The sequence below is a fragment of the Aethalodelphis obliquidens genome, unplaced genomic scaffold (genome assembly GCF_003676395.1).
Source record: "Aethalodelphis obliquidens isolate GAN/ISIS:26980383/991018 unplaced genomic scaffold, ASM367639v1 scaffold22, whole genome shotgun sequence".
Lineage (NCBI taxonomy): Eukaryota > Metazoa > Chordata > Mammalia > Artiodactyla > Delphinidae > Aethalodelphis > Aethalodelphis obliquidens.
The window spans coordinates 22,158,727-22,180,413 of NW_020837966.1; positions in this window are offsets into that span (position 1 = coordinate 22,158,727).

Consider the following 21,687-nt stretch of genomic DNA (forward strand, 5'->3'; position numbering starts at 1 on the left):
AGTTTATGAGAGTCCTTCACATAAATGTATATAGGAGTGGTTTATTGTATTTCATCGCTGTGTGGTATTCTGTCATATGAATATACCACAATTCATTTATCCATTCTACTGTTGATGTATGTCGGCTTTTTTTTTCCTTATGGGGGACTATTATGAACAAAGATGTTATGAACATTCTTGTACGCATTTATGTGGGGTTCACAGAGTGTACACGTTTAACCACATTTCATTCTGCCAAACTATTTTCCAAAATTTTACCTATTTATCGTGCCATCAGCCGTGATTGTTCTGCTTGTTCATATCCTCTCTGACACTAAACGTGCAGGCTCAGCGCCATGGCTCATGGGCCCAGCCGCTCCGCGGCATGTGGGATCCTCCCGGACCGGAGCACGAACCCGTGTCCCCTGCATCGGCAGGCGGACTCTCAACCACTGCGCCACCAGGGAAGCCCTCTAGTTGCTTTTTGTCAGGTTTTATTGAGAAATGATTACATACATCACTGTCTAAGTTTAAGGTGTACAGCATGATGGTCTGATTTACATATATTGTGAAATGATTATCACAGTAGGTCAGCTAACATCCATCTTCTCATATAGGTACAATAAAGAGAAAAGAAAGAAGGAAAGAATAAAGGAAAACCTCTCCTCTCCTTGTGATTAGAATTCTTAGGATTTTACTGTCTTAAGAACTTTCCTATATATCATATAGCACTGTTAGCTATAGTCATCATGTTGTATATTATGTCCCTTCCACGTAGTTATCTTGTAACTGGAAGTCTGTACCTTTTTACCACCTTCCTCCAATTCCTCCTCCTCCCCACCTCTGCTGCTGGTAACCACAAGTCTGATCTCCCTTTCTATGAGTTTGTTTGTTTGTTTTTAGATTCCACTTATAGGTGAGATCATACAGTATTTGTCTTTCTCTATGATTTATTTCACTTAGCATAATGCCTTCAAGGTCCATCCATGTTGTCACAAATGGTCGGATTTCCTTTTTTCCATGGCTGAATTACATTCCATTATATACATATATACCACAACTTCTTTATTTATTTATCCATCAATGGACAGTTATTTCCATGTCTTAGCTATGAATATGGGGGTGAACAATGCTGCTGGTAATGTCTTTGTGCAGGTAGGGTCTGCTATTATGGTCTATTTTGGGTGAGGCAACTGTTTGAGCTCTGAGGACGGGGATGGGGTATAAAAGTGTGTGCCACTGACTGAAGACAGATGGATACGGCTGCTGGCTTGATTCCCTGCACAAGTAAGTTGTAAGATGGGCTCTGCCGTTGCCTGAGTTCTGTGATCAGGCTTACTAGATGGTCAGGACTGGGTACTATATTCAGTAGTAGATGGGGCTGTGAATTAGCTTCCCTGCCCTGATAGGGTAGCAGGCCAGGGCCCATTGCCTGTACAGCTCATTGTTTGGTGGCTCAAATCAGGCCTGACTGTGCACCTGGTCAGGTGACGCCACCAGCTTTGCTCAGCCGATGGGGGCGTGTCACTGGCTATGCTCGGTGTTCAAGTGCCACTGTTCATAGAGCTATTGAATGGGCCGTGTAGCTACCCATGTGCTCTGGTTAGGTTCTCTGGTCAGACTGGCTGAAGGCTTTATTTAGAGATGAGTGGGACTACGAATTAGATTCCCTGCCCAGCCACAGCAGGAGAAACCTTTCTAAAACGGGTAAAGCTCTTCGTTTTCTTAATTCAAGCAGAACTGCTCCCCAAGTTCCCTGTCCAAACAGAGCCACTGGCTTTGCTCTACAAAGTATTGGCTCTGTCTGCCCTTCTCTTGGCTCGAGCCCTGCTGGGCTGCTCAGCTTTCAGGTGTTTTGCCAACCCTTCTGGTCAGATGGGACCTGAAGACACTCTCCACAGTGGATGGGGCTATGTCTGAGCCCCCTTGCCTGGGAGGGAGGGAAAGGGGCTGCTCCAGGTTACTTTCAGTTTCTCAAGTCGGCTCCCGGGTTAGGAGGGGCAGGGAGCTACCATCATCCTTGTCTATGAATTAACCCCCCTGCCTCTGTATAGCACGGGAAGCCTCCATGCCGAGTACTGGCTTTCTTTGCTCTGAGGGAGATCAGTTCTGCCTACCTGCCTCTCAGTTCCAGTGCGTGCACTTCTGGTCAGAAGGGGCCAAAAGACATTCTCCACTGTGGGTGGGGCCGTGACTCAGCACCTTGCCTGGGCATGGGCAAACTGAACTTTAGGGCCTGCAAAACTCCTCATTTGAGGATCCAAATCAGGTAGATCTGCACCCTTCTGAGTTTCCTGGTCTGAAAGTGCCCCCAGCTTGGTCCTACAGATGAGCAGAGCTACTGGTTGGGATTATTACTTGGGTGCTGCAACTATGAACTCAGGCTAAGATCCATGTGCTGGCTGTTGGAAACCCCTCCCTCTCTCTCTCTCACAGTCAGATTCCCAATAGCTGGGTCCTGCAGATTTCCCTGCAATCCTCGTGGTGCAAGATCAGAGTAGGGGCTTCCACAAAGTGGCCCATAATGCTGGGGAAACTGGTTGTCCCCACTGAGTTCTCTTTTTCCAGTGGAGACCAGAGGCTCAAGGAAGACCTCCCTGCCTGGTGATGTGTGGACCTGGAGGAGGGGCAGTGTGATCAACGTGTAGTCACTTCTTTTACCATCTAATGAAGGCTGTTTTGGTCTTTGAGGTACAGGGGGTGCTCCAGTCTCATTCCCTCATTCTAGGATTCTCTCAGTGGTGTCTTATTCTTGAAGAGATGTTAGTTTCTTTCTTGTGAGGGGCAGCGAAGTCAGGAATGACCTATGTAGCCATCTTGGTGCTGTCACTCTGATCTCTAGTTTCTCTTTAAAAAAGCAGGCTATCCTGCAAACTCACCCTTTACCCTGCCGGGCAGCTATCATTTAGAGCTTAGTGGTGTTCCCCCACTTGCTGCCCCACCACCATCTTTTGGAGACTGAGTAATCCAGGACTTTTGGTTTTCTCTCACTTACATTTTCCCTGCCCTAAAGGCATTTACAATTGAGCTAGATAGTGTTTCATTATGTTATATCTTCAGGCCCTTCTAATAGTCTGATGGTCACATTATTTATTTGATAAGATGCCTTGAGATAGACCATCTATTATTAGACACATAATTGACTTAACAGCATTTCTTTTTTGTTAAATGATAGTTCACTCAATTCTTTTGATGTTTAGATTATAAAACACATCCTGGGCTTCCCTGGTGGCGCAGTGGTTGAGAATCTGCCTGCTAATGCAGGGGACACAGGTTCGAGCCCTGGTCTGGGAGGATCCCACATGCCGCAGAGCAACTAGGCCCGTGAGCCACAACCACTGAGCCTGCGCATCGAGCCTGTGCTCCACGACAAGAGAGGTCGCGATAGTGAGAGGCCTGCGCACCGCGATGAAGAGTGGCCCCCGCTTGCCACAACTAGAGAAAGCCCTCGCATAGAAACGAAGACCCAGCACAGCAAAAATAAATTAATTAATTATTAAACTCCTACCCCCAACATCTTAAAAATAATAATAATAGTAAAATAAAACACATCCTGATTTCAAAAAAAGAAACTGAAAAAAATCTTACACTTAATAAAATATATTTATCCATAATATAGAAGTGAGGATGTTTAAGTAGGAAAAAAGCCTAGAAGGGTTGGCTAAGAAAGTCATACAACTGTAGCTAGGAAGAAATTGCAGATCTTATGACTTATGATTCTGTGCTTTTACCTGAAACTTGCCTAAATACTTGGATAGATTTTTTTTCAACTTTATTGAGATAGAATTGACAACTAAATTGTAAGATATTTAAAGTGTACAGTGTCATGATTTGGTATGCATATATATCGTGAAAGGAGTCCCCCCCCCCATTGAGTTAATTACCATATCCACCATGGATAGGTACTTTAAAGCTGAAGTACAAAATCTGTTTTGAGAATTTAGGCTCTATCATTTGTAGAACTTTCATAATTGTCATCAGAGCATATTGAAGTTTATTTTTCAGGTCTCTGATTTATAGCAGCCTCCAAATAGCAGAACATTTCTCATGTATTTCATAACAACTTTATTATGATTGTTAATATTTTAAGGCACTTAGAGAATGACATAAGAATTAAAAATATGCCAGCTTAAATTACAGACTTCATGAGTAATCTTCCTGTACTGTGAAAATGATTTCCAAAGGAAACCAATGTGGATAACCAATATGAAGACCAATTTGGGGATGTACTCGGGGAGAGAGAATATATCTTACTCCTATGGTAAAGGGAGGTGGTAATTGGTAGAAGATTAGATAAAGAAGAAGAGGCAACTAAACACAGGGAGCCATATGAGATACACAAAAGGTGCACACAAAAGGAACACCTCGATTATGTGCCTTCCTCAGGGCCTTTGCACTTGCTGCTTTGTCTACTTGAATTATTCTTCCTCTAGTTATCTACACGGCTGTTATTTTCAGGTCATGACTCAAAGATCGCTCTCACAGTGATTTGCCTGATTAACCTGTATAAAATTTCAATTCCTGCCATATTCCTCCTATCTCTTTTCTTGCTTTATTTTTGGCTAACGCATATATATTTTAGTTGTTACTGTCTGTTCTGCCCCCACTGGAATAGGAGCACCATGAATGCGTACCTTTGCTCACTGAGTATTACAGAGCCTAGAATAGTTCCTGGTACACAGTAGCATTTAAAATATTTATTGATGAGTAAACGAATAAAGGAATGAGCCACTCTCAACCATGGAATATGTCAGGGTAACCCACAAACGGTTAATGTAAAAAAGGAAAACATAAAATAATGTTTGTTAAGTTTTAGCATAGTACCCAGATATATTGTGTAAAATGAAATAGATCATTAAGATTAATTTAACGTTTTTAAACACTTTCTTATGTGTAGCTGCTAGAAAATTCAAAATTACATATGTGGTTTGTATTATATTTCCATTGGACAGCACTGGCTTGGAACCTGTGAGATTCAACCTGAATTCTCTGATGGCGGAGATCCAGGTACATCATGTAATAGTAACCAGATCATGTGGAAAGTCAAAAAAAGCAGAACCTGATAAAAGAACAAGAGGAAGAGATGGAGGTAGGTCAGTCACTTTGGAGGGTAAGCAGATGGCACATCAAAGCAAGGTAATATAAGGATGTTTACTAAAGGGATTATTTACAAAATTGTGGGCAGAAAGTAGAGATATCATAGGGGGATTTTCAGTATACAGATCTTCCTTGACTTACAACAGGGTCATGGCCTGATAGACCCAATGTAAGTCAAAAATATTGTAAGTCAAAAATGCATGTAATACAGCTAACGTAAGGAACATCAGAGCTTAGCCTCACCTACCTAAAACGTGCTCAATACACTTAACGTTAGTCTACAGTTGGGGAAAATCATCTAACACCAAAGCCTATTTTATAATAAAGTATTGAGTATCTCATGGAATTTATTGGATAATGTACTGAAAGTGAAAACCAGAATGGTTGTCTGGGTACTGAATGATTGTAAGTGTGTTAGATGTTTACCCTCGTGATCCCTGGCTGACTGGGAGCTGTGCTTACTGCCACTGCCCAGCATCAAGAGAGAGTATGGTACTGCATATTCCTAACTCGGGAAAAGATCAAAATTCAAAGTATGGTTTCTGCTAAATGTGTAAGGCTTTCCCACCATTGTAAAGTTACAAAATTATAAGTCACACTATTGTGAGTGGGGGACCATCTGCACTTAAGTCTGAAGGATTGAAGGGAAGGAGCTAGAACTAGAACCTGGAAGAAAAAGGGAGCCATGTAGGGAGGGTCAGTTGTTAAGAGCGGTTACCTCCAGTTAAGGCTCACCACTAGGCCAAGGGAGACCCTACAGAGAGGAAGGGCGCATGGGGAATAAATACCCTGACTCATTCTCTTCCCTCCCTTGGGGGCTCCCCATTGCCTGAACTGAGAGGAAGCCAGAGGAAAAGGAGTCCTTTGTCATTATCTGCCGTATCTGTACAGGACAGCCTCATAGGACAGAGTTGTGGAAGGGTAGGGGATCTTGAGGAGCAAATAGGAATTATCTGGCAAAGAGTCACTCATTTTCATACAATGATGAATCTCCTAAGATCTACAGACCGCCTGTAATTTCCTTAGATTTGATGTTAGCCCCTCATGCATGCAAGCACTGAACAGGAACATCGAAATACGTGCTTCTAACTTGCGAATGAGCGTATAACACTGGAATATGAGTAGCCAATAATAATAAAATTACGATTCCATGCCAAATACAGTTCATATCGTCTTTCTCAGTCTTGGACTAATTCCTTTACACATAATAACTGTAAGGAGAACTGTGTTTGTCCCACTGATAACTACAAATGAAAATGTTCTACTCCATTAAGTTTCTACGAGGCTACCTTACTGTTCATCAGCAGACGTACAAGTGTCATTGCACTATTAATTCTCTGAAGACTCTTATTTAAGTGCTTCTGTCCCTTCTCTAAAGCTCCAGCTGAGAAACTGCTGGATCACCAGAAGAAGTAAGTGGCCTGCACAAAACACGTATTGCAAACCACTGTCAGGGCGGTGATTAGAATTTCAAGTTCCTGACTTAAGCTTAGACAGATTGGCTGCACAGGCCTCCAGAGAGAAACTGCAGCTGACTAGCAACCTTGACCGAATGCAGCAGGGTCTGGTTTAACCTCAAGTCCCTGAAAGATTTCCCTGGGGAATCCAGGACCCTCAGGGGAGCAGGCCCCTGACTGGGCTGATTGCAGCAGACCTGGTCCAAAGCACCCACAGCAAAGAGCAGCTTTCCCGGAAGATGGTTCAGTGGTTTGCTTCATTGTACTTCCCTTGCTTCCATTTCTGTGATAAAGTCACACACTGATCTGCAGCTAAACACATTGCTGTTTATGGGAAATCACGAATTAATGAAATGTGCCTCAGCATTTATTGCTACTTGGAAAATGTGTTGTACCGGCGAGCAGAAACACCACAGTCATTACAGTTAATAGAATCAGGGCTCCCCTATGTTTCCCTCAAACTGTCCTTGTTCGCATCGCTATAGAAGCGCTCAAACAATTTGGAATGGCTGATGCTGGAGAGCTCAAGCCCAGTGATGACTCTGGTAAGAGCTCATTTCCATCATTATCTATCATTATCTCCTCTGAAAATGTATTGGTTTAGCATTTAGTATCTCTGAACACAAGTTTGGCACTTTCTTTGCATCACTGTCAAAATACTTTTTAAAATAGCAGAATGGCAAAGCATATCAGGTTGCTTTCACCCATCCACAGCAGTTAGTAGATCAAAGGTGCTGATCTGAATTTTCTGAAGAGAAAAGGACAAGCAGGTGCTATAGGCTGACAAAGAAAGTGCTTTTCAATATAAGTGAGTAGATTAACTTCTTTTTTGTTATGTAATAATGCCCTAAGAGTTGATCACTCTTTTGAAAGAGTAAGGGAAATTTATTTAAGGCCTCTGCTGAATGGTTATTATAGAATATGTAAAAATGTAAAAAAAAAAATTAGCTGTAGTCCTGCTCTCAAGAAGTTTACAATCTTGTGGGAAGGACGGTTCTTGGTTTAGTCATCACTTATACCACTGGGCACCAGCCATGTGCACAGTTCCACGCCTGCAGCCAGAATTACAATAGGAAAAGAGACTCTGCTTGCCTTCAAGGTGCTGGCAGCCTAGCCGTAGGTGTGTATGCTTTAAACCAAATAGGAGCAGTGTCTTAGGACATGTTCCCTAGAACCAGACTCAAATGGGAATTTGTATGAAGAAGGTTTATTGGGTAGTGTATTTGGGAACAAATCCTGTATGGAAATGAAGAAAGCAGGATTGGGTAAAATGGAAGTGAGGCCATAGCTCAACTCACAGGCTAGAATGGGAATGACCTTCAGAATCGTTTCAAATTGAAGCAAGGGCTGATGTCCCAGAGAGGAGCCTGAACCATGGATGAGGTAGCTCCCCTCATGAGAACAAAGTCCTGAGAAGGACACAGCTGTAAGCCATCAGTAATATTCTCTGAAACTGGTGGCATGAGTAGCTTGTTCAGAAGGCCACATCTGGTGATAGTTTTATATAGTATAGGTCACCCCTTGTTAGCTTAAATCCAATTACTTTGTACAGTGTGTTCATCCTGTCTGTGAACAGCTTCTCTGGGATTCTGGTTGGTCTCCTTTCCTGGTGAGACTTACTAGAATGAACTGCAGCTTATCTGACTGCTCCTGGTCTGGAGCTTGCAGCTGAGTCTCTGGTCACCATGCCCTTCTCAGGCCATAGCTGCTGCACTTGTGCATTGATCAGTCAAACTCAGCATGGAGTACCTAGCGTCTCCCCTTCGAATCACCAAGTGCCAACCTGCTCTCTGCTGCCACTTTATGTAACAGCAGCCCTATCTCCTTCCCATGATCAGAGCCTATTACTCTTGCCAGTATATTGATTCCTTTCCTTATCTCTGCACCTCTTGACATGAGGAGCACAAAGTGAACAAATAGCAGCCATGACTGTAAGTTCAGTGAGACATGTACTCTGCCCCTTCAGACCACGGAACCTAGAGTTGCTGAAGCAAGAAGCACAAATTCCCAAAGGCCAACTTGGAATGATGTTAAGTGAGATCTGCTGTACTTTTACCCTATGGAAACTGGACCCAGCTAGTTTATCTATTGGGGATATAGAACCATATCATTTTAGTTGATTTAGAGCATATACTTCATCATGGAAGACGGCACCCTGTCCTCACAGGGAATGCTCTCCCAGCTTTTAGCCTAGCTGCACGTTGAAGAGCTATTTCATCATTCATAGGGCGGGTGATTTCTGAGTGTTGCAGTGTGGGTAGAACAAAGAGATACAGTAGTCAGGCACACACTGCTGTGCCTCCTTTGCTATAAAGTGGGTCACTTTAGTCAAATGTGCAATGTATGTGGGATCCTATGTCAGTGAATCTCTCTTAATACTGATGGTACGTCTTCCAGCTTTTTTCTTTTTAAGATTGAGTTGATTATTTTTGACTCTTTAAATGTTCATATAATTTAAAAATCAGTGTCAATTCACACACACACATTGTTTATAATCTAAATAGGATAATATTAAATCTGTAGATCTACTTGAAGAGAATTGACATCTTAACAATACTGAATCATCTATAAACTCAGTATTTCTTCATTTATTTTTGTCTTTAATTTCTCTCAATAATTTCTGTGTAGAGATTTTATATATCTTTTGCTTCTTTATATCTGAGGTATTTATGTTATTTATAGGACATATTTTAATTTGATTATTTTTATGTACTTGCTCTGTAGAAATTTGCTTATTTCATATTGACTAAATATTCAACAAACTTGCTAAGTTCATCCATCAAATCTAGTAGTTTGATTGCAGATTCTTATGGATTTTTTTGTGCACGGTTGTGTCATATGTGAATGATGACATTTTTATGTCTTTCTTTTCTATCCTCATATAGTTTTTCCCCTTGATTTATTCTACTGGCTTGGATCACTAAGACAATGATGAATAAAAGTAGTGAGAATGAGCATCTTTATTTTAGTCATGGTCTCCAGGGAGAAGATTTTAAAATTTAACCATTAAATATGCTGTTTACTGCAGGGTTTTTGTACCTATCTTTTGTCAGATTAAGGAAATTCCCTTCTATTCCTAGTTCAATAAGAGTTTATGTTTTTTATCATAGATTGTATTAAATCTCATCAATTGGTTTATAATATCTTTTGAGAAGTTCATATACTTTTTCTCCTTTATTCTATTCATGTGATAAATGAGAACTATTGATCTTTAAAAATGGTATAAAATCTTGGATTCCTAGAATAATCATATCTAGGTGTACTTAATGCCATAGATGGATGAGATTTTCTGAATCTTCACATGAATATAAGGATATTTTGTGTGTAGGAGTGACACAAATAATTTCGACCAAGAGAATAAATTGCAAGTGAGTCCCAGCACTATTTACCCTTCTCTTCATCTCCTGCCCCCATTAGTATTAATTTCCCACATAGTTTCCATGGCCCCATTGATGACGGAAAGTACTTGCCAACACCTTCACTTTGAACTTTGCCAGGTGGCTTTGGTGAATGGGTGCTTAGTAGAAGTGATATCAAAGAAGTTTGAAATGTGCTTGCATGGTTGATTATACTCACTTATGCTTCTGGGTAACTGTCACCCATTCAGTGTGGACTGCAGAATGGAACAGGCAGAGCAGAACTATCCCTGGTGATGTCTAGACATGCAACCAAGAACAGAACTACCTCAGTTGACCTGCAGACCCACGGCCTCAGGCAAAACCACTACCAGCCAACTTGTAGATAAGGAAAAAAAGAAAGAAAGAAAGAGAGAGAGAGAGAGAGAGAGAGAGAAAGAAAGGGAGGGAGGAAGGAAGGAAGGAGGAAGGAAGAAAGGAAGGAAGAAAAGAAAGAAAGAAAGAAAGAAAAAGAGGGAGAGAGAGGGAGGAAGGGAGGGAGGAAGGAAAGAAGGAAGGAAGGAAGGGAGGAAGGAAGGAAGGAAGGGAGGGAGGAAGGAAGGAAGGTGCTCATTATTTCATGCTGCTGAGATATTATGGGTGCTTGTTATGTAGCATAACTGTGAATATAGCTGGCTGATATATTTTGTATGCATACATTTTTCAATTGAATGCCATACATTGAATATGAACTATTACAGAGACCCAGGATGATGGGATTTCCCTCCATAGAAGAATTTACTTTGTCCTCTGACATGCAATAAGAGTAGGGGCAGATCATCTGAATCTAATCAAGGACTGAACTAATCTTAGGCTGAATTATAGTTTGTTTTTCTATTTAAGTTCTATCATTGATATGTTCCTACTTCTGGAGTGAAGCTCTTCAGGATTCCAAATGAGACCTTTGTGTTTTTACTAGGATTTGTTCTTTTTTGCATATCATAAACTAGTTTTGGTCTCCCTAGCAATGTGAAACTTCTGAAAAGAACTTTGCTTTCAGATAATTTCTGCTTAGCTTCTTAGACTTTCACACTGTTTATCTAACATTCAAGAAATACCCCAAGAGGGAAACCATTGTGATGGCAGTCTCACTTATATGTACCTTGTTTTTCTCCAGAATCTTAACCCCTCTTGCTGACTGCCTTTGCAGACCAGTAAGCCCATGTTTGCCTTTCGAGAACATTGAGGATACTGAAGGGTCTGTTGATTTTTCTGACTCATAGAATCTTGGATCCCCCCAGTTTTTTAGCCTCATGTCCTCCAAAAATCATCAGATGTTCTTTGGGGGAAAACAGCATGTGCTCACCTCAGTAAACTTCTCTTGTATCCAGAATGTTGACCCCTCAGATGCCAGCAACTTCAATAGCTCACCAATGCTTCAAAATATTTTATTTTATTTTAGATAGATTTTCTAGCCTTTTACAAACTAATTTATTATAGCTGAAAGGGAAGTCATATGACTTTTATTTTTTATATTCTCTAAGATTTACCAAAATCTATTTATTTTCACTGGCATATAACATTCTGTTGTGTGAATATATTTAATTTAATTTCTTAGACATTTTTAAACATTTTAAACCTTTCGCTAATATAAACAAAGACAATATGAATGCTTTTATATATGTTTTGGTAGACATATGAAATAATTTCTCCAGGGTAAAAACTTAGGAGTAGAATCACTAAGTTTTAAGATATGTGAATATTCCACTTAAAACATAATGTCAAGCTGTTTTCCAAAGTGGCTGTTAAAACTTATACATCTTACCAGCAAACACAGTTTTATTTTTATTCTTAGAATTTATCTACTAATACTCTATCATATACTAATACACATTTGTTGTTTTTTTCCCTAGATTTTTGCTCTTATGGACAAATGATGCGTTTATCAGTTTTATATACATGTCTTGGTACATATGAAAGAATTTCTCTTGGCATATACTTGAAAATAGAATTTCAGGGCCACAGGTTATAGCAATGTTCAAATTAAAAAGCAACACGACACTTTTCCAAGGTGGCTAAATTTTTACTCCCTACTGACAGATGCTGCTTGCTTACGTTTTTCTCTTTGTATTTATCCTGATTCAATATTCTATTATATGACTTCCTACTTTTTAAATTTTTCTATGCACTCATTAGAATGTAAGATCCTTTAGGGAAGAAACTTTTTGTTTACACTATCACCACTCTTAGAAAATTAAGTAGCACCTAGTAACCACTAGATAAATATTTGCTGAATGAATCAATGAGTGAATCAAAATAAGAGACTTGTGGGAAGAATATTTGAGTGAGGGAAGATAATTAATTTTATTTTGAACATGTGTATGAAATATCATGCACAAATCCATATGGAACTTTCCAACAGGCACCCTGACAGAAGGTGAATTTGAAGGCTGGGAAATAGATCACTGTTTTTTTTCATTATGTATTTTTAACCAGTTCACCTCTCCATCAAAATTATTCTTGCTTTCTCTGGGTTTACGCTACACAGCCTAGTACATTTAATTATCTTTAATTTTATCCTGTCTCTTAGAATGATCATGAATGTGTATGCTTCTATGCTGTGTACTGTCTGGTATTACTTCTCTGTGGTAGTAATATAATATTATGGTTAACACTTGTTTCAGCTCTTGAGTTCATCTGCCTTGATTCAACTATTAATTCTTCAAAAGTCTAGGTTCAAAAAAGAAAAAAGAGTCACTACAAATATTATGAGAATAGGATATTAATATGAGAATCAATAATTAAGCCAATTATAAAAATAGCCACAAATTCTTCTCCTCTTCATTCATGCCCTTGGATGTACTCTCTCATAGTGAGACTGGGTTTGGCTATGTGACTTGCTTTGGCCATTGGTACAGTATCAAATGTGATGCAAGCAGATATTTGAAGAGTTCCTGAACAAAGGAACTTCCTGTCTCTCTCTTGCTGTTGTTTGTAATCCTTTAATTGCCTTGTGAAGAAGTCCAAGCTGTTCTGCTGCAGGATGATGAGCCATGTGGAAAAGAAATTAGGCACCCTGGTAGAGAGCCTTCTAAGTGTGAAACATGTAAGTGAGGTCAGCCAAGATCATCCAACTTCCAGCCAATCTGGGATGTGCCCAAAGATACATGAGGAGACCTAACAGTGACCAGCCAAGCTGGCCCAGACCAGTGAATCACTAAGCTGCCCCCGAAGACTTGTGAGCTAAATAAAATGGTATTGTTTTAATCTACTAAATTTTGGACTGCTTTGTTTTAGAGCAAAAGCTAATTGGTATAATGCTTACATGAAAGAGTAAGAAACTGCAAGGTCTAGTTGGAAATCAGACTTTCACTAGCAATTCTAGTGTGAAGCACTGGAGTCTCTGGAAAAAACAGAGGTTAATAGAAATTTATAGAAGCCACTGTGTCGAGCACCAAAGTGGGATCCTGTAGTACACATTTCAGCTCTGTTACATCACCTTGCATGAAGAAGCCAGTGCATCAGACCACCACAAACTTCTGAAGAGAATACCTTTTCCTCATTTACCTGAAGGAGCCCAAATACCCCTGGGCCATTCCAGTAACCTCTAATGTACTAAGTTGGGCATGTCCCTTTCTTATAGCCTCCGTGAAACTGTGCTTGAGTACCACTCCTTAGTGGCCTAGGGGGGAGCAAGTTGCTGTCCCCAAATTATCAGGAATTTGTGGCTTCTCCCTCTCTTTTTTGTTGTTTTCTATACATAACTTGCCTGTGCAATTCTAGCTGGAACTCTACCTATGGAACTAAAATGCATTGAATTCCATGGGTTAGCATCTTCCCTCCACAGTGTAATTCCCATGCTTTGTACTGATAGGCTTGGAGTCACTGCTGCAGGGAATTCTATACAGAGTTCACCAGAGATGGGTAATGCTTCCTTAACAGCTTTCAGTGAGCATGAATATGTACCGTAAAGAATCTTCATGCATATGTTGTGTTCTCTTGCCAGTGTCTCCGCAGAGTGAGAGGGGTCAAAACTGACATTTAAATTAATTTTTATACCTCTGTTATGGAAAGGAATTTGTTTTCCAACTCTATTAAGATTTTAATTTTGATATCATTTTTATTGTTTTTTTCTAAATTAAATGTTATATTTTTACTTGAAATTTTCAAAAGATAAGAAAATGGGTAACTTCTTAGTTCAGATAGTGTTTTATCTTCAACTTTTGTAATTTTCATGAATGTAAGAATTGTGTGCTAATTGATGTCGGGCTATTAATCAAAAGAGATCAAATCTATTTTTTAAAAAAGAAAGAAAGAAAAGGTATCCTCGCACTATGGTGCTGTGCATGAAACTGTCATAAATATTCTAATAAGCAACAATGATGTAGTGACATAGTAACTACTTCTCTGCCCCACCTCCAAGACTGACATTATAGAAAAGTCATTCAAAGGAATTTAGAAATTGTTGAGGGGCTCTTTCAGCAGATTGGCAAGGATAGAAACAAATTAGAAAGGAATGAAAAATAGTGAGTAGTGAGAAATATAAGCTATGTATTTGAGACATAGAAAGGGAAATGGAAGAAAACATTGGAGAGAAGATGATGAAGTTCTGAGATAAACGGAAAATTTTCTAGGCTACCAGCCTAGAGAATTTGGACAAACCCTATGAATACACTTGAGAATTCTGAGTATTGTCTTTTCAAGTGGAGTTCTAGAATACGTACACAAGAGAGTGCTTTAATGTGGGAGGCCTAACAATCGCAGAACTTGACGACCATCAGGTATTTTCCAGAAGTCTCAAGAAATTGCAGCCAAGATCAAGATTTGCCTTGTATTAACAGCTTTTTTTTTTTACATCTTTATTGGAGTATAATTGCTTTACAATGGTGTGTTAGTTTCTGCTTTATAACAACGTGAATCAGCTATACATATACATATATCCCCATATCTCTTCCCTCTTGCGTCTCCCTCCCTCCCACCCTCCGTATCCCACCCCTCTAGGTGGTCACAAAGCATGTATTAACAGCTTAAAGCATCTGTTGAGGTTGGACTTTTGCCTCAGTCTTTGGAAGCCCAGTTGCCGACTTTAATATCATTTCTGTCATCTTTGAACTTGCGCACTGGCAAAAATCTTCAGACAGCAAATGTTGCTACTTTACCAAATTTCTAGGTTAAAGGTATAAGGAAAAGTTATCCCAAGAGATTATGAGAAGCGGCAAGTACTTGAAATATTAGTCCAAAAAAGTGAAGAAAACAACTTTGAATCAGCTTCTGAAAATGTGCTAAAAGTATTTTCTTCAAGCAGTACAAAAATGTTTAGTTTGCGGGATTGCTTCAGTGAGATTTCAGTTTTACTACAGAGCAAATCTTCAAATGCAGGAATGGAAGTGGAGAAGAGGAGGAAAGTTTAGGTGTTCATCTACTATATTAAGTCCATTTTATTTAGATGAAGGAAATTTGAATAATATCAATATCAGCAGTATGTAATGCCAGCAGAGCTAGCCAAATAATACATAGGCCTCCAACAATCTCAGGTACAAGTGACCTACTATTTAATATTACAAATGGGTAGAGGAGTGATCCCAGTGCTGAAGAATACTTGTTTCTGTCATCCAACATCACAATATTAAAATTTAACTGCCAAAATATTTATGAATACATTATTTTAATAATTACATTTCTTTATGAAACTTAGATTTCATTTTGTATCCCAGAACTTCCTTTTATTATGGTGATATTTGTTTTTGATATTATCCTTCATTCAAACTTAATTTTTTTTTGACTTTTCAGTATTTGGCCAAATGTGTATTTGTTGTAGTTTTTTTTTTTTTTTTTTAACATCTTTACTGGAGTATAATTGCTTTACAATGGCGTATTAGTTTCTGCTTTATGACAAAGTGAATCAGTTATACATATACATATGTTCCCATATCTCTTCCCTCTTGCGTCTCCCTCCCTCCCACCCTCCCTATCCCACCCCTCTAGGTGGTCACAAAGCACCGAGCTGATCTCCCTGTGCTATGCGGCTGCTTCCCACTAGCTATCTATTTTATGTTGGTAGTGTATATATGTCCATGCCGCTCTCTCTCACTTTGTCACAACTTACCCTTCCCCCTCCCCATATCCTCTAGTCCATTCTCTAGTAGGTCTGTGTCTTTATTCCTGTCTTACCCCTAGGTTCTTCATGACATTTTTTTTTTCTAAGATTCCATATATATGTGTTAGCATATGTTATTTGTCTTTCTCTTTCAGACTTACTTCCACCTCACTACAAATAACTCAATTTCGTTTCTTTTTATGGCTGAGTAATATTCCATTGTATATATGTGTCACATCTTCTTTATCCATTCATCCGATGATGGACACTTAGGTTGTTTTCATCTTCTGGCTATTGTAAATAGAACTGCAATGACCATTTTGGTACATGACTCTTTTTGAATTATGGTTTTCTCAGGGTATATGCCCAGTAGTGGGATTGCTGGGTCATTTGGTAGTTCTATTTGTAGTTTTTTAAGGAACCTCCATACTGTTCTCCATAGTGGCTGTATCAATTCACATTCCCACCAGGAGTGCAAGAGTGTTCCCTTTTCTCCACACCCTCTCCAGCATTTATTGTTTGTAGATTTCTTGATGGTGGCCATTCTGACTGGTGTGAGGTGATATCTCACTGTAGTTTTGATTTGCATTTCTCTAATGATTAATGACGTTGAGCATTCTTTCATGTGTTTGTTGGCAATTTGTTGTAGTTTTAAAGTTTTCCATATATTTCAGGAAAAGACTCGAAAAGTGGGGGAAAATTAATTAATTAAATCATGGTTTTCAGGCATTGAATAATAGCCAGTGCATGACTATGATGACTAGGAGAAGGAAATCAAATGAGATGATTTCTATGACTGACATAGTTTATTACCTAAAGGCAGTTCTCAGGCCACAGTGCAGGGAGGAGAACAAAGCCTGCAAATCATATTGAATCAAAAAAATAGAAAGCTGAGTTTGCATAGGAGAGAGCTCCAGAAAGAGAGAGTTCTAGAGATTTGTACACAGGGTCCTTTTGAGTCTTTGTGTGAGGACCGATGTACACACTAGTGGGAGAAAATTTTCCAAGACCAGGAAAAAACACTGAAAAACATTAGACTGAACAATTCAGTACTCACACAGGACTAGAAATATTTGCATTTCCACTAGTCTAAGTGCAAATGTCTTGTAATACAAGAATTGCTAAAGTTTTCTGAAGAGGCACACCTTAGTAGCAGAGCTAAATTAGCCCTAAATTAAAATCTACACTGGACCTGTCATAATGAGGTTTAAAAGAAAGCCTCAAAAAGATAAAATTGATCCACATAGTTACCTCTATGGAAAAACAAAATCGAACACCCTTTGAAGCAATAAAACAAAATCCACCACCCAACAATATAAAATTAACAATGCTTAGCATTAAATAAAACCAGACATTTCTATAGAATTAGACCCAAATATAAACAAGAACTTTGAAATAGTTATTATAACCCTAAAATATGTCAAAAGATGTGAGAAATAATATGACTATATTAAAAGAGAAATAGAAGACATCAGAAAGATCTGAATGAACTTCTAGAGATGAACAACTCATTATTAGAAATATAAAAATTACGTTGGATAAGAATAACAGAAGAACAGGCACCCAAGAGAAAAGATCAGAGAACTTGAAGGCCTAGTAATAGAAAATATCCAAAATAAAGCACTGAGAAAAAGGACTGAACAAAAAAAGGTACAGAAAGTTAGTGAACTGTGAGGCAATATCAATCTGTCTAATACATGTGTTATTGGAGACCCCAAAGTAGGAGGTGGACAAAAAATAAGATATAAGGAAAAATAATGGTAAAAATATTTTCAGATCTGATGAAAACTAAAACCACAGATCCAGAAGTTTTAACAAACCCTGGCAGAAGAAATAAAAAGAATACCACACTAACTTGAATAATAATCTAATTGCTGAAAACAGGTGATTGAAAAAAAAATCTTAAAAGCAGCCAGAGAAAAAAGACACATTACAAAAGACAACGATAAGAATTACAGAGGAGTTCTTACCTGAAACCATGCAACGTAGAAAATAATAGAGAGGCATTTATGAAGAATTGAAAGAAGAAACTGTTAATCTAGAATTTTTTAAACAGAACATGTTTCAAAAATGTAAGGGATATAAATACATTCTCAAACAAAAGCTGAGAGGATTCATTACCAGCATATCTGAACTCCTTGAAATGTTAAATGAATTATTTTTTCAGGCAGAAGGAAAGTGATACCATGTGGAACCTTCGATTGACACAAAGGGAAAAAAGAATATCAAAAATGACAGGCCAGTATTGGTATCCTCATGGTCTAGATATTTTACTGTTACCCATTAACCAAGCTTTCACTGAAAACACTCAACAGTGCCTTGTAATTCACTATAGATACATGCAGTTCAGTATCAACCAGGTTTTTACTGCTTGTTCAACAGTACTTTTTTCATTATTCTTTGTTTTCTGAGTATATTTCCTACAGGACTATTTCTAGAAATTGTGCAATCTATTTTGCCATTTTCATTTACTTTCTAATTCTTCCAGCTACCATGGGGGAAGTTTGAAGATGAGAGAGAATTCTATAACTACTGAACAATCTGTGGTATATCCAGAAATTTAAAGAAACAAAACACAGACGTATGCAACTACATGGATTACTCTTGAAAGCATAACGCCAAATGAAGGAAGTCAGGAATAAAAGACTTCATAATGCATACTATATAATTCCATCCATGTAAAATTTCAGATAAAGCGAAATTATAACAAAAGAAAGCTACATTAATCAGGACAGTGTGGTATTAGCATGAAAGGATGAATGGAACAGAATAGAAAATCCAAAAATAGACCTACACATATATTGTCATGTGATTTCAACCAACTTGTGAAGGAAACTCAATGAGGAAGACAATTTATCCACAAATGCTGCTGGAACAATCAAATATATATATATTTAATATATATATTGAAATTAGACCCTTATTGCATATCATATTAACAAAAAATTAACAAGAAATGCATAGGAGACCTAAATATAAGAGCTTACTCTTAAAATTTTATAGGTTAGGCATCTATTTTTAGATATGGCACATAAACAATGAGTGACAAAATGAAACTATTGATAATTTGGGAGTTCATCAAAATTTAAAACTTTTGCTCTTTGAAAGACATTGTTAGCAAAATGAAAAATCAAGCCACAGACAGAGAAAATATTTATGAAACATATTTCTGATACAAGACTTGTGTCTAGGATATATAAAGAACTGTTACAGTTTTATACCAAGAAGACAAACAACATGATAAAAATATTGGGTGAAAGGTAAAAGAAGATATATGAGTGGTAAACAAGTACAGGCCAAAATGCTCAACATTGTTAGTCTTCAGCTATATCCCGAAAAAAACCATGAAAAGTTGCCACTACCCACTCACTTTCATAACTAAGATTTAGAAGACTGACCACACCAAGGATTGTGAAGGATGTGGAGCCCTTGGACCTCCCAGATCTTGCTGCTGAGAATGTAAAAATTTACAATCCCTTAGGAAAACAGTTGGTCAGTTTCTTAAAACTATGCATTTTCCCAGCAGCCCAGTCATTGGTATTTACCTTAGAGAACTGAGAATATACGAACACACAAATATGAAGCACCTGTGGCAGGTAAAGCAGTATATCATGAATGAACAACTCCTACTATAAGGCATTGTGGAATGTCTTAATGAATTTTCAATACACAGATCATACGGTAACTGTGCTGGAAGACCCTAGAATAAAGACAAGGATGGGTTTCTGTTTTCATCAACCATTTAGTTGATGAAACCATTAAGCCAAATTTTTTGAACACTAATCTTTTCAAAAGGAAACGCATTGTCTCTGTTCTTTTTTAGACTCCAATAAATCTAATAATGGAAGAGAAAACATTCTAAGAATTACAAATGCTGACATTCATTATACTTTAAGGAAAAGAGAATAATATATTATCATTGAACTATTTGCATTTCCATAGAGACAACTGGCATTCACCTAGCAATTTCAACATGATCAAAGATACTCAGATTTTTTTTTTTTTTTCATCACACTTCAATGTAATGCTATGAACTAGCTCTTTAACTATAGGCCCCGGAATATTTGTTCTAACCGTAAAGGGGTGTTCGTGTGTGTGTGTGTGTGTGTGTGTGTGTGTGTGTGTGTGTGTTTTAAGAAGTTATTGATGGCAAGAAATAGAGTTACATGTAACAAAATACCAAAAGGGATTTAGTAGGTCTGATAAAATGCTGCATCCAGTGCTGTGACAAGCCTTATAATGTCAGAGAAATGAGAGGCAATAAAGTCTTCCTTTAATTTATGATGGGTGAAGCATCTGCTAAGATGAAGTACATAAACCACAAGGCAGAAGTATGAGAATCTGCATGCCTTACCATAGGTTGTAGTGGAGAGGGGCATAAAGAAAACATTGCACAAAACAGGAAATTTCACATCTTCTATGTTTAATTGTGCTGAGAATTATTGACTTGTAGCAACATGGTTTTACACAGTATTTAAAAGATTAAGCAACTCCCTTTCCCACTACTTAGACTTTAAGCACATATTTCATTCTTTTAATTTAATGAGCAATTTGTTCTAATAAGTGGGTGTGTTAAGACTTTATCATTTATACTCCATTGTTCAATGTGTGTTTGCATGTTTACAAAATAGAGCAATTATTATATTCATATACACTTTATTATTCTCCTCTGGCACTGGCTTTCCTTCAAAGTTAGGTTTGAATGCCTAGCATTTTGATGACTCTTCAATAAATGCATTGAGTGTGTAAGGAATTTGATTTGTTTTATTCAACATTTGTGCATGCCTGGAAGTTAATTGCATGACAATTATCTTAGATCTCTTAAACTATAGGAATTTGGGGTAGTAACATAGGCTGTAACTTTGCAAAATTGTTATAAAATATAAATGACTTTAGTGTTTAAAACAGTGATACTTAGGCTATGATTAAGAGCATCTCCTTATAAAGAAAAACCCTCCTTGATTCCCTAGTAAAAATCTCTTTAAATTCTAAAACTGTTCCTATGTCTGTATTTTAAATAAATGAAAATTTACATCATGTATAACAGTAAAATTAAATGCAAGCTCCCACAGATGTCAATTTGAACAGGCAGATTTGGCAAAGTGGCCTCTGATTCATTTTTGTGATGATATTTGTTGAAGACTTACTGTAAGTAAAGTGCAGAAAAGTCGATTTGAGCATATTTTAATGTGCTTAATAGATGATTTTTCTTCAGTTTTATACAGAAATTCCAGAGTATTCTTTTACCCTCAAATGAAAGCAAGAAGATCAAATGAAAATAGTGCCAAATAAATTTGGCACATTTATCTGTGCCAGATTCTACAAGCAGAGTTAAATTTTGATTCCTTTTATGTTAAGCATTGTGCCAGCTGATTCTGCATACGAATATGCTTATTGATGTAGGTTTTCCAAATATAAAGTCTCAAAAGTGACTATGTTCACTAGCATAAATACAGTGACATAACTCAGTATTGGCTCCTTGACTCACAGACATGGTTATTCCCCTTTCACAGGGGAGCCCTGAGAAATAAAATTATCTGTCCTATGTTACATAAACTGTAAATTGTAAAAATGTAATTGAAAACTAGCTCTTCAGTTTTTGAATGCAAAAGATTTATTCTTACTATTTTATTAGTCAAACTACAAACAACTTTTAATTTTAATGATACAGTTTAAGCATACAAAAATCAGCTCTTTCCAGGGAAACTTTTTCAGTCCTATG